Source organism: Lygodium microphyllum, chromosome 2 (assembly GCF_053477565.2).
Source record: "Lygodium microphyllum isolate KBCC chromosome 2, Lygodium_microphyllum_v1.1.10, whole genome shotgun sequence".
Taxonomy (NCBI): domain Eukaryota; kingdom Viridiplantae; phylum Streptophyta; class Polypodiopsida; order Schizaeales; family Lygodiaceae; genus Lygodium; species Lygodium microphyllum.
In genome coordinates, this window is record NC_141136.1 from 7,783,847 (window position 1) to 7,796,157 (window position 12,311).

Consider the following 12,311-nt stretch of genomic DNA (forward strand, 5'->3'; position numbering starts at 1 on the left):
TAGAATTCTTAGGATTCATTGTAGGAGCGGCTAGTATCAAAGTGGAACCCAAGAAAAAAGTAGAAGCCATAAAAAATTGGCATGTGTTGAAGACTATGAGGGAAGTGCGGGAGTTCCTAGGCTTCATAGTATTCTGTAGAAGGTTCATCAAAGATTACATCCTCATCACCCCCCCACTATCCCACCTAACTAAAGAAGATAACAATTTACATGGGGCAGTGAGCAACAGACTGCGTTTGAGCTAACGAAGAAATGCATGAGTCAAACCCCTGTGTCCTGAAACTACCCAACTTCACCAAACCCTTTGAGATCTCAACCATAGATGCATCAAATTATGGCATTGGGGGCGTGCAGGTACAAGAAGGCCACACCATAGCTTATGAATCCAAGAAGTTCTCAGATGTTGAAACCAGATGGAGCACACACGAGAAGATCTCGCTTGTAGCAATACATTGCCTTAGAAAATGGAAGCATTATGTCAAGAACAAACACACAATAGTCTTCACCGACAACGTTTCCCTCAAATACTTCCAATACCAACCAAAGCTATCTACCAAACAAGCTCAATGGCTTGACTTCCTTGCCAATTTTGTCTTGGAGATCAAGCACAAACCAGGATCCACCAACATGATAGCAAATGCCCTAAGTTGCAAAGCTGATTTGAAAGACGTCAGTGTGGTCAGCAGCACAACAACGAGGCTTTGGAACAAGACCAAAACATGCGCAAAATTATAGAAGATGTGAAAGATGACAAGACACCACATGGCATGTATACCCTCAAGGAGGGAATTCTATTTGTAGGAAAGAGATTGTACATCCCCAACAACATAGAACTAAAGAAAGTCATCTTACATGAAGTGCATGATGGCAAACTATGTGGACATAAAGGACAAAGAAAAACACTTAGAGCACTCAGAAAGCAGTTCTTTTGGCTAAACATGAAGGAAGAAGTCATAGACTACATCAAGACATGTCCTACGTGCCAACTTGTGAAGGCACCACGCTCTAAGCTAGCAGGCCTACTCCAACCAATGCTAGTACTTGGCTAACCATGCAATGTAATAAGCATGGATTTCATTGTGAAGCTCCTCGAATCCCATGGATACACCATCATTTTTGTAGTGGTGGACTATATCTCCAAGCAAGCTCACTTCATACTTGCCAAGCCACCATTGGATGCCAAGGAGGTATCCCACCTCTTCTTCACACATGTGTTCAAGCTACATGGTCTACCCTTGGCCGTAGTGTCAGATAGAGATGGAAGATTCATGAGTGACATGTGGAAGGAACTCTTCAAGACCCTGGAAACACAGTTGTGATTCTCATCATCCTTCCACCCCAAGATAGATGGGCAAATAGAGTGAGTCAACCAAGGCATTGAATACTATATCAGGAGCTATGCCCGAGTGGACCAAAAGGATTGGGCCTTGTACCTCGATGTGCTGGAGTTTCACTACAACAACTCGATCTACTCTACTACTGTCGGGGCTACATACCCTTTGAGTTAGCTACACTGGAAAAGAAGTCATTATCCCCCTTGCCTTAGCATCAAGAGGTAGCCAAAGCTGAAGAGATCAAGATGTAGAAGAATTCTTGAAGAAATGGAGAGACCGCAATGCGGTAGCAAAAAAGAGTCTAGAACAAAGCAAAATCACCATGACAAAACAAGCCAACAAAAAGAGAAAGGTAGTTTTCACCAAAGGCAGCATGGTCCTAGTCATCTCCAAGCATATGTAACTCCCAAATGTTGAAAATAGCAAATGGTGCTTGCATGGACATCCATAGTGACTGGATGTATGCCTAGAAGAGGTTGCCAATAAGAGGCTTTGTATGAGAGATAGACAAAGATGTATGCTCTAGAAAGAGAGGTCCTAAATCCCATAAGCACATAGAGAAAAAGTGGTACTATCCAAAAAGCTATAAAGGCATGTACTTGACACTAATTTCTATGACATGGTGCAATTAGTATGAGTCACTCAAGATTGTGTTTATGAGTCCAAGCTAATCTATCTTGAAACCTAATTCACTTGAGTTATAATTTCTCAATTTGATCAAGTATTGTGTGTTTGATTTGCATCCACCATAGCTCATCTAGTTCTAGGTCCGTGATTCTCGACATGGTATCAGAGCCATGGCTAAGGTAGGTAGCCTAGTGGTGTGATTTCTTATTCTTCTTCTCACCACCTTCGGGAGATGTTGAAGCACGCGTGCCGCGACCATGGCCCTGCCTCCTCATCTTCCAGATTCTAAAACTTCTCCCACTACAGCTTCAAAGACAAAGCAAGGGGAGCGAGCAAATGGAGCTGGGCGTGTCAATCCATTTGACTTCTCTACCATGTCAAGTCTACTTTCTGATCCTAGTGTAAAGGAATTGGCTGAGTAGATTGCGAAAGATCCCAGCTTCACTAGCGTTGCCCAACAACTGCAATCAATGACACAAGATTCCTCCGATTAAGGATCAGCACTACCATTGGATCCTCATAAGTACTTCAATTTGTTGCAAAAAATTATGCAAAATCCTCAGTTTGTGACAATGGCATAGAAGCTTGGCTCTGCAATGATGCAGGATCCCTCTCTCTCAAGCATGATGCAAGCCCTCTCCAACCCTACTCAAAAAGAGCAATTAGAGGCTTGTCTTGCAAAGATCAAAGAAGATCCTGAGTTGAAATATGTTCTTGATGAAATTCAAATTGGTGGACCTTCTGCAATGATAAAGTACTAGAATGATCCTATAGTATTGGGCAAGTTGGGCAAAGCAACAAGCAACTTTTCACAAGAGGATGGAGCCACACAACAAGATAGTCGATCTACTGCTGAATCAAATCAAGCTTCCCTACATCAAGTTGCAAAAAGTGGCGATATCGAGAGGTTACGAAAACTACTTGCTGATGGGTCTAACAAGAATGAAAAAGATTCTGAAGGGAGAACAGCTCTACAATTTGCATGTGTCTATGGAAATCTGAAGTGTGCTAAAGCACTATTAGAAGCACGCTCTGATGTGGTTGTTGTGGACAGCAAAAACAATACAATGCTTCATTATGCCGCTAGCTATGGAAGGCGTGAATGCGTGGAGCTACTATTACCTTTGAGAATGAAGATGGAAAAACACTAATTGATGTTGCCAAGTTGAATAAGCAAGATGATATCCTAAAATTATTAGAGAAGGATGCATTTGTGTGATAGATTCTTATGTTTTCCATTGAATTTGTAGTAGTTAGCTCTCTCTCTCTCTCTCTCTCTCTCTCTCTCTCTCTCTCTCTCTCTCTCTCTCTCTCTCTCTCTCTCTCTCTCTCTCTCTCTCTCTCTCTCTCTCTCACAAAGTCCATTCACGTTAATCACCATTTTAAAACCAATTTGCTTCTAATCTCTTTCACTCTACTCCATCAAGTGCCTTTAGACATTAGCATTGTGTTTTCAATAACCGTGTAAAAAGGAATTAGACGCTGCTCGAGTATACTCGCGGTAAGACCTTCTCGTATTCAAAATGAGTTCTTTGCACCATGCTCAAACAATCAATACAAATGCAATGATGAGCCATGAGCCCAAGCCAAATAAATCCAAAAAATCATGTATCCCAAAATCTATGACATATATGTCAAAAGAGAGCTTGTCAAGCAAAGCAACCATAAAAGCATGAAGCAAAATGACATTGTCAAGAAGACTAAACGAAAAGTGCCATGCATCAACAAAAGGGACGAGGGCATGAAAACCAAGAGGTTGCCAAAGAAGCAAGAAGAAGATAAAGATATATATATTTTTTAAAACAAACAAAGAATTTTCATAATGGATCTCCCTTAGTGGATCTTGTTTCCCAAAGTGGATTTTGCAGAGAGCCTACGAAGATGTAAAGTTTCAAGCCTTAACTTGACTAGGCTGCCAAAGAGCTAGTCTCCCGGGCCATGTTTACATTCCAGGGGGGCAAAAGCCAACAAGTGTAGAGACTCATCATTTGAGGGGGGTGTTGAAAATAGCAAATGATGTTTGCATTGTAACATGCCCATGTCCAAGCACATTCTTAGCAATCTATCAAGAAACGAATCTAGGCATCGTTGCTCGACACTCCCATGGAATGTTCCAGGGTTTGTCGCCTAGGGTTTCCCGAGTCCGCTTTGCAACAGAACATTCGTGGCCAAACCCATTGGGATCGACCTAAAATCTAGGTTCCTAGAGGCCAAGGTCTCCTAACAGCATTCTTGTGCCGGATCCTAGACATCCTACTTTACGTAGAGATACCCAAGCCGAAGCAGACCTAGGCCACACTTGGTTCAAAGAGAATGGGAAACAAGAGGGATGCGTCGCTCAACCTCCCTACCCGTAGGGCACAATCCCATTCCGGTCCCCTAAAATGGCATGAGTTCGATTCCAATTTAACAATTCCTAAAGGTTGAATGCCGATAAAAACCTGTGAGAAGCCTTCCAGTTCTCTGGGACCACCCTGCCAAACCCGTTGGGGGTTCCACCCACCCGCTTCCCTCATTGGGCGTTCTTTAGTTATTTAATTAGGTCCTATCACATTTATGCGGAACATTTAAAAACAGCTTCCTTAATTAAGCCTTTTAGGAACAGGGTTCATTTGCGCAACTTATGGCACTAACACAAAAACAATCTAGGCAAGTTCTTTGGAAGTAAACTTTATATTATCATCTTAACTAAAATACAAGTCTCGTCCAAAAAGGATGGATTTTGCAATTCGTGGGGATGCGTCTTATTTCCTCCAAGTTTTCACCCTTGCACTAATAACAGGGCCTCGAGAATCCATCTCAAGTCACGTAAATCATTTGACTAGGACCCGGAGGCAGGGAATTTACAGTCAGAGCCCCCTGGCATCCAAGCGTCCTCCTACATTCAAACTAACCACGGAGAGACCTCTCATGGTGGGTTCTGTCCAGTTCCCGTCACGATTATTTGGAACCCCCTTGGCTAGGGTTAGTGGCCAGCTGGGGTAGCTTGGCATGCCCTCCTTGAATTCAACCTGAATCATTAATCAAATTTTCTTTTGTGAGCTTGAGTCATACATTCCTTTTGCAGACATTGAGTCTAAATTTACAAGCATAAACAATTGATGAAGATGAGTGCTCACAACATCTGCTAAGGTGGAGTCCTCATCTTTGACGCTAGCATCACCCTTCTTGATCTTTCCTGCCTAGGCATCATTTTCCATTATTTTTTGAGGGATAGAGAATACCCTCTCTTGACCTCACTACTATGTATTAGGGTAGAGCAATTACAGTATAGTTTCAGATGACGGCTGCCATGGGTTACTATCCTTTAGTCCCCTATCTTAAGATATTGGTCTAGGGTTTTTTTTTGTCAATTGGTAATCATCTTTTCCATCTTATAACTCTATTGGGTTCTAAGTTCACCCTAGGGTATCCTCCTTTCAAGATAACATGAACTTGTATTTACTCCTCTTGCAAGTCAAGCGTAAAACAAGTCTATTTACCATTCCACAATAGTTACGAGCATCGAATGTAGCTTGGCGAAAAGTCATTCTCCTTGTGGATACTACATTCGAGCTTCCTTGTGTTAGCTTTGGGATGTTTCATATTCTGAAAATGATATACCTAAGCGTATTTTGGGTTTATCGTGGTTGGCTATTAGGGTAGAAACCAAAGAGCATGCTGGCTCCAAGTCAAAATATGATCATAAGGACAAATCGATTTATTTGTGACTAAGGTCCTAGCTAGATCAAGCTAAATATTGGCTTCACTTACCGGCCAGGACTTCATTTACCAAACCATTCCTTTCAAATAAGCTCAACATTTCACATGCGCATCTTAATCTACCTTTTTAGATGCATATCCCATTATGTGGTGCAATTGAGGCTATTCATGATGCCATGCAAGTCCCAATGCAAGTCTTCCCTGATTTATCAATGTGACCCTATTCATAGAAATCCCTTCCAATACATTTATGCAACTCAAAAGGCATGACCTAATTACTCAAATGCGAGTGTACATGCATTCATTGTAAATGTAAGTTAATTCTCTACAATGGTCTATGGAGTACAATTGACCTATACGGAATATTTATGTATCCCAACAATCTATGATGCATCTGTGGAAGTTAGATCCTAATACTTGACTTGTTTCCACTATACCCGTAGATACTCAATCTATTCCTAACAACTCATGATTATTAAACCCTTTCGGCTACCTTTCAAAATATGCAAATTACCTCATGTGAGGTGTGACTTTTTCCTAATGATGCCTATGCTTCGATATTCGATTTCAGTTTTCTAGACACGGTAGCGGTACCTGGTTTTGGAGAGTTGAGTTAGCATTTTCGCTTGATAAATTATTTGTGTTGATAGTGTTGAGATATCGAGCTCCACTCGTAATATGCCAGGGTGACTGTTGTGCATTTATGTCATCGACTTGTCAGCTGCAGATGCGGTTGGTACACCGCCCATGAATAAATAGCTAGATGATAGCTATCCTTATCTACTCTAGTTCGTGGCTCAGTTAGTATGCCACCTTAGTTAGTTGAGTTTGGTTTGAGACCCATATATAGGGTTCTTCTATTTCTATGTACTAGAGTTCTTTTTGGCTTACACAACTAAGAAGAGAAAAACTGTTTTCAGCCTCCACCTTTGTGTGTATTCCCCCATTGTGCAAGTGAAAAAGCTACAAGTGAGACCTTCCTTCTCTCCCACAATCTTGACATGGTATCAGAGCCTTGTTCGTGGTAAGGAGCTCAAGAAAGCAAACCAAGTTCACGGTGTTCTGGTAAGAGGACCAGTGTTGCTTTCATTTTTCTGTTTTGGGAGCAAGTCTCTGTAGGTAGCACAGCCGGAAAGTGCAAGAGTGCATTGTCTCGGATTGAGATATCCTTCACGGTGTAGCAAGAGGGCAGTATATGCTGCGGGCAAGGGCTTTAGCCCTTGGTTGCCCTGTTTTTTTTATTCGAGGCCATTTCGAGGCCTGTTTTGGAGGCGGAAGTTTTCCGCACACACTCAGGAAAAGGCTCTGTTTTTTACTGTGCGACCACTATTCTGCATGTCGATGAAAAGTAACCGTAGAAATTGCATCGTATGCTTGTGCGCAGAGACATTGGGAGTTGCAGAATCATCCTTGTTGCCTGTTGATGCAAAATTGTCACTAGGAAGTGACTGTGTGGTCAAATACCACTTTCGTCAGTTTTGTAGTTTTGCCCTTGTGAGGCTGAAGCAGTGTTTTTTGCAGTGACAGAATTTTTTGCAGTGTTCTGTAATGGCGTCTGATTCTCTTTCACAGATTGTCACTGAAAAGCTTGACAAGAACAACTTCCAAGCATGGAAGTTTAGAATGACGAATTTCCTTATGGGAAAAGGATATTGGAAATTTGTTGAAGGAAATGAAGAAGAACCAGTTCTTCCTTATGTTCACAATCAACACCAAATGCAGGCATTTAAAGGATGGCATGAGAGAGCCAGAAAAGTTATGTACTGGCTATCTATCAGTATTTCAGACTCTATGATTGTGCATATTCAGGATACAAGTATGCCAAAGGAGGCATGTGATACTTTGTCAAAAATGTATAGCACAAATATGCAAGCCAGGAAAATGCAGCTCAAGCAAGAGTTGCACAATGTGCAAAGAGAAAGTATGAGCATCAATGACTACCACATGAAGGTGAAGAAGATTACAGATGCACTTGCTTCCATTGGATCGCCAGTGGAAGATGATGATTTAGTTTCTGTGACCTTGAATGGTCTAGGAAAGGATTATGCACAGTTCCGAACATCCATTTCCATCCGTGAAAGATTTTCTACTTTTGATAAGTTGATTGCTCTTCTAATTTCTGAGGAGCGGAGAAATGGTGGTGCATCTTCTTCAGGAGGAACTTCAAAAGAAGCTGTCTTCTACTCAAATGTTGGAAGAGGTAGAGGTAGAGGTAGAGGTAGAGGTAGAGGTAGAGGAGGCCGATCTGGAGGCCGTGGTAGAAATCAGAATATGCAGCAAACTCAAGAAAACCAGTCCTATGGAGGAGGACGTGGTAACTCTAGAGGCAGGGGAGCCAAAGAGGTTGTGGTGGATGGCAAAGAGGCCAAAATGCAAACAGTAATATTGAATGCTACTACTGTGGTAAAATGGGTCATATGGCTAAAGACTGCTATAAAAAGCAAAATGACATCATGAATGGAAAATTGCAAAAAGGGAATTATGCATCTTCTAGTAGACAGGGTGATGACAGAAATAAGCATTTGTTTCTGGTGCAGCACATGACCAATTCTGTGACAAGTGTAGAAGAAAGCAACGATGTGTGGTATGTTGACTCAGGTGTATCAAACCACATGACAGGTCATGCAGAATGGATGCAGAATGCAAGGAAAATGAAAAAACCAAGATTTGTGGAGACTGGTGATGATACTGCACATCCTATTGTGCAGATTGGAAAAATTCATTTGTCTATGCAAGATGGGAAAAATAAATACCTACCGGATGCATTTCATGTCCCGAATATCACCAAGAACCTGGTTTCTGTTGGTCAAATGGTTGAGCAGGTCTTGCAGGTCAGATTTAATCCTCATGGATGCTTTGTTGAGGATATGAAAAATAAAGGTCACTTGATAGCAAAAGGAAAGAAGAAGGGCAGAATGTTTACGTTGGATGCAGACATGCCTGAATTGAGTGCAGCAATGTTTGCACATGGGACCGGTGTAGTTGCAGATACTGATATCTGGTATAAACGCATTGGTCATGTTAATGTACAGCGACTTAAATCAATGTAAGCCCAAAATATCGTTGCAGGATTGCCTAAATTCAAGGTTGCAGAAATGCATAAGGTATGTGAAACTTGTCAATTTGGAAAACAAGCAAAGAAACCATTTCCTAGACATGTTCAAGAGAGTAAGAAGCCATTGGAATTAATCCACTCTGATATGTGGACTACTAAAGCTGCATCTATTGGAGGCTGTCATTATTTTGTCACTTTTATTGATGACTATAGCAGAAAAGTTTGGGTGTATTTTATGAAAAAGAAAAGTGAAGTGTTTGGGCATTTCAAAACTCTTAAAGCTATGGTTGAAAAAGAAACAGGCCTGCAAATAAAATGCCTAAGGTTAGATGGAGGGGAAGAGTACCTCTCAAATGAGTTTGCAAGGTTCCTGCAGGAGTATGGCATAAAGCAGCAATATTCATGCAGTCATACCCCACAACAAAATGGAATTGCAGAAAGGAAAAACAGGCATATTGGAGAGGTATCTCGTGCCATGCTCAACGAAAAAGACTTGCCAAATTTTTACTGGGCTGAAGCACTTGCTACAGCAGTCTACATAATGAACAGGACTCCCACTACAGCAATACATGGGATGACTCCAGAGGAAAGGATACTACATTAGAGTTATAAATAATAGGGAAGTCATACCGCCCGTAGAGGGTGGCATCAAAATCCACCCCTACCCTTCGAGGGTATGCCATATAGGTAGGGTTGTTCCGCTCGAATGGCAAGGTGTTACAAAACGCCATCTAGGCGAGCATACTGATGTTGCATGCTCGCCTCCTCCATAGGAGTTGGCTTTTGTAGCCCTGTATAGTGTGTGGGACTTCAAAAACTTTGTTCTGCCAGTAATTAGTTGCTTTTGTGCCCCAAGAGGTCGGGGTTTTTTCTCGCTCTTCTAGCCATTTTTGCCCCAACCGGCCACCGATCGCGATCACTCATCCATCACCTTGAGCGGCAAGACCCTTCGCAGGCTGTTGGGTAGGAGAAAACTAAAGGTGAATGGATCCTTTCCTTGTTCTTGTATCTCCCACAGCACCAGTTCTGCATGAAATCCCGTGGGGATATCATCAGGGCAAGGTGGGAGGGGTGCGGACGGCAGCATGGCTGGTTTGGCTCTCAGCTGTTTCCTGGCTTCCTCTACTAGCTTTCTACATCTTTTCCTAGATGCGGCTTTTCTTTCCGCAGATGGGTCCTCTAGTGGTGGCTCTTAAGACTGCGGTAAGGGGGGTTGTGGGACTACATCCTCCCTGTATCGGTTCATGTTGATTTCAAGTTCTGCTTCCTCCCCTTGCCGTTCTCCCTGTGGTGCTTCCTCTTTGAATCTAAGGGCGTCGATTTCCTGGGGGGTTAGGCCAGCCAGCATAGGTATTTTCGTTGCAAGCCTAACCTCTGCAGGTAGGGGTGGCATCTGCAATCCAGCATGTAAGGCTCTGTGTGTGATGCTGAACTTTCTTTGCGTCACCTCCAATAACTCTCCTTGCGCTGAGCGAGTGCTGTCCATGATGGTGTCAAGGAAGGATTTTTGTTGGACAACCGAAGGCCACTTGGGCGGCTTCTGCCTTGCTCTCTGCAATGATTTTCTCCTTCTCTACCAGAGCAAGGCACTGTGCCAGTGTCTTCACCCTCTTTTCATTGTGCACAGCCCACTCCTCTGCTCTTTTGTTCATTTCTTCTAAGCTCCTCCTTGCTTTAGGGTTAGTATCATGAGTTTCTGCTCTTGGTCCTCCAACTCCCTGACCATCCTCTCTTGCTCTTGTTTTTCAGAGTTTAGTTGATCTGTCAGGCGCTCAATCTCCTCTTGCTGCTTCTCTATGTCTTGTTTTCTCTCCTCATCTCTGGCATTTAGCTCAGGAACAAGCGCATCAACCTGAGCAGATTTCGTAACGAGCTCCTGGTACTGCACTATCAGGAGCTTGTGCTCTCTTTGCATCTTCACTAACTCCTCTGTTTCATTTTCAAGCTGTTGTCTCCAGTGCTCCTCCCTGTCATCCTTAGCCTTCATTTCTTGCTTGAGAACTGCGATCTCCCTTTGCTGCATGGCTATCATCCTCGTTTTATCCAGCTGGAAGGTAGCTACTGATTCCTTCTCAGTGCAACTTAGCCACGGCGATCTTGCATTCCTCCTTAGCTTTCTCCAATCGGGAGAGCAGCTTGGCGACGTACTCATCGTAGTTAGCCGATGGCATCATCGTTGTGTGGATGGGTGAGGTTGAGGCTTCTACCTTCTACCTTTTAGGATCTTGCTTGGATTCCGCATCAGTAACTGGCCTCTTTTGTCCTGTGGTGGCCGTGGTTCTCGTGCTCTGTCCATGGTCCATCTCTTTGTTGATGAATTATTGCATCCATGCCACGAAATTTAACACGTCGGCACTGGTCGGGATGCTAGGGGTCATGGTGGTGGGTTCAGTGGAAGGCACCAGGAGGGTAGGAATTGGATGAATTGGGGCCTTGCCCTTGCCCTCAGTGACTGCAGGTGGCACAATCTCTGGCACCTGCATGCTAGACCCTGGCCTTTCTTCTCTCTGTGGGCTCCAGTTTCCCAATTCATCAGCTCAGCTTTGTTGCTCGATGGACCGGCATGTGGCTTTAGCCAGGTCCTCTTCCTCCTTCCTTCTTAGTCCTTCCTCTTCCTCATCCGCCTTTCTTCTCCTTTCCTCCTCCTCTTTTCTCTGCTCTTCCTTCTTTTTCTCTTTTTCTTCTTTTTCCTTTCTTTTCTTCTCCTCTACTTCCTGTTTCGATTCCTTCTTTGCTTTCTATAATTCTTCTTTTTCCTTCTCTTTCTCCTGTCTCTTCTTCCTCTCTCTCTCCTTGGCCTCTTTTAGGGACTCTTTCTTTGCCCTTTCCAAGTCTTCTCTCTCCTTTTTTCTGCCTTCGTGATCCTTCTTCTTTCTCTGTGTTGTCTTCTTCTTGGGCTTCTTGGTTGTCTTTTTGCTTGTCTGTCCTTCCCCTTCTTCCTCTGTCTCAGTTCTATCGGTGGACCTATCCTTGTCCTGGTGAGGAGGTGACCTTTCTAGCTTTTCTCCTTCTCCTTCTTCTGCATCCTATGCTTCCTCCACTGCCTCCTGGATGAGCGCAGTCAAGACACCTCCATACCCGATGAAGGAGGCTTTGGAGGAGGCTTTCTTTCTTTCTGTAGCTTTAGAGGCTGGGGATTCTCCTCCTGCTGGTACACTTCCTAGGGCCAAGGCTTTGGCTGCCTGGTCGATCATTTTTTGCACATACGCATTCAAGTCCACTTTATCTAGGGTATGGGTTGCTACATTCTCCAGCACAAGTACGCTAATTCGATGCATCAATGAATTGTAGCGCTGGCTGGAGAAGAGCACATGTATCAGCTTGGCTTGCATCCTGGCTTCTGCATCGGGGATATCTTGGATGCTTATGCCGTCATTTGTGAGCACATCTTTCTTCTTTATTTTAAGCATGGCATAAACATCCCTTTTCTTCTTCCTCTCCGTCTTTGGATCCAACCCCAAAGCCTTCTCCACCAAGGCCGGGTCTAAGCGGACCTGTACCTGCTTTGCATCTTCTCCTCTGCCCACCATCACAGTACCACATTCTTGTTCTGGGTTGTACATTCTAAGGAACTCCATGCACTTCAGGTGGTC

The 12,311-nt window shown here is 43.4% G+C and overlaps 1 long non-coding RNA gene and 1 pseudogene across 1 annotated transcript in view; both read left to right on the forward strand.

Annotated features, from left to right (window-relative positions):
* The window catches only part of LOC148039449 (uncharacterized), a 51,617-nt gene that overhangs the window by 15,691 nt on the left and 23,615 nt on the right, over nt 1-12,311 (forward strand). The window lies entirely within an intron of this gene.
* On the forward strand, nt 2,179-3,248 carry LOC148039450 (ankyrin repeat domain-containing protein 2A pseudogene; annotated as a pseudogene).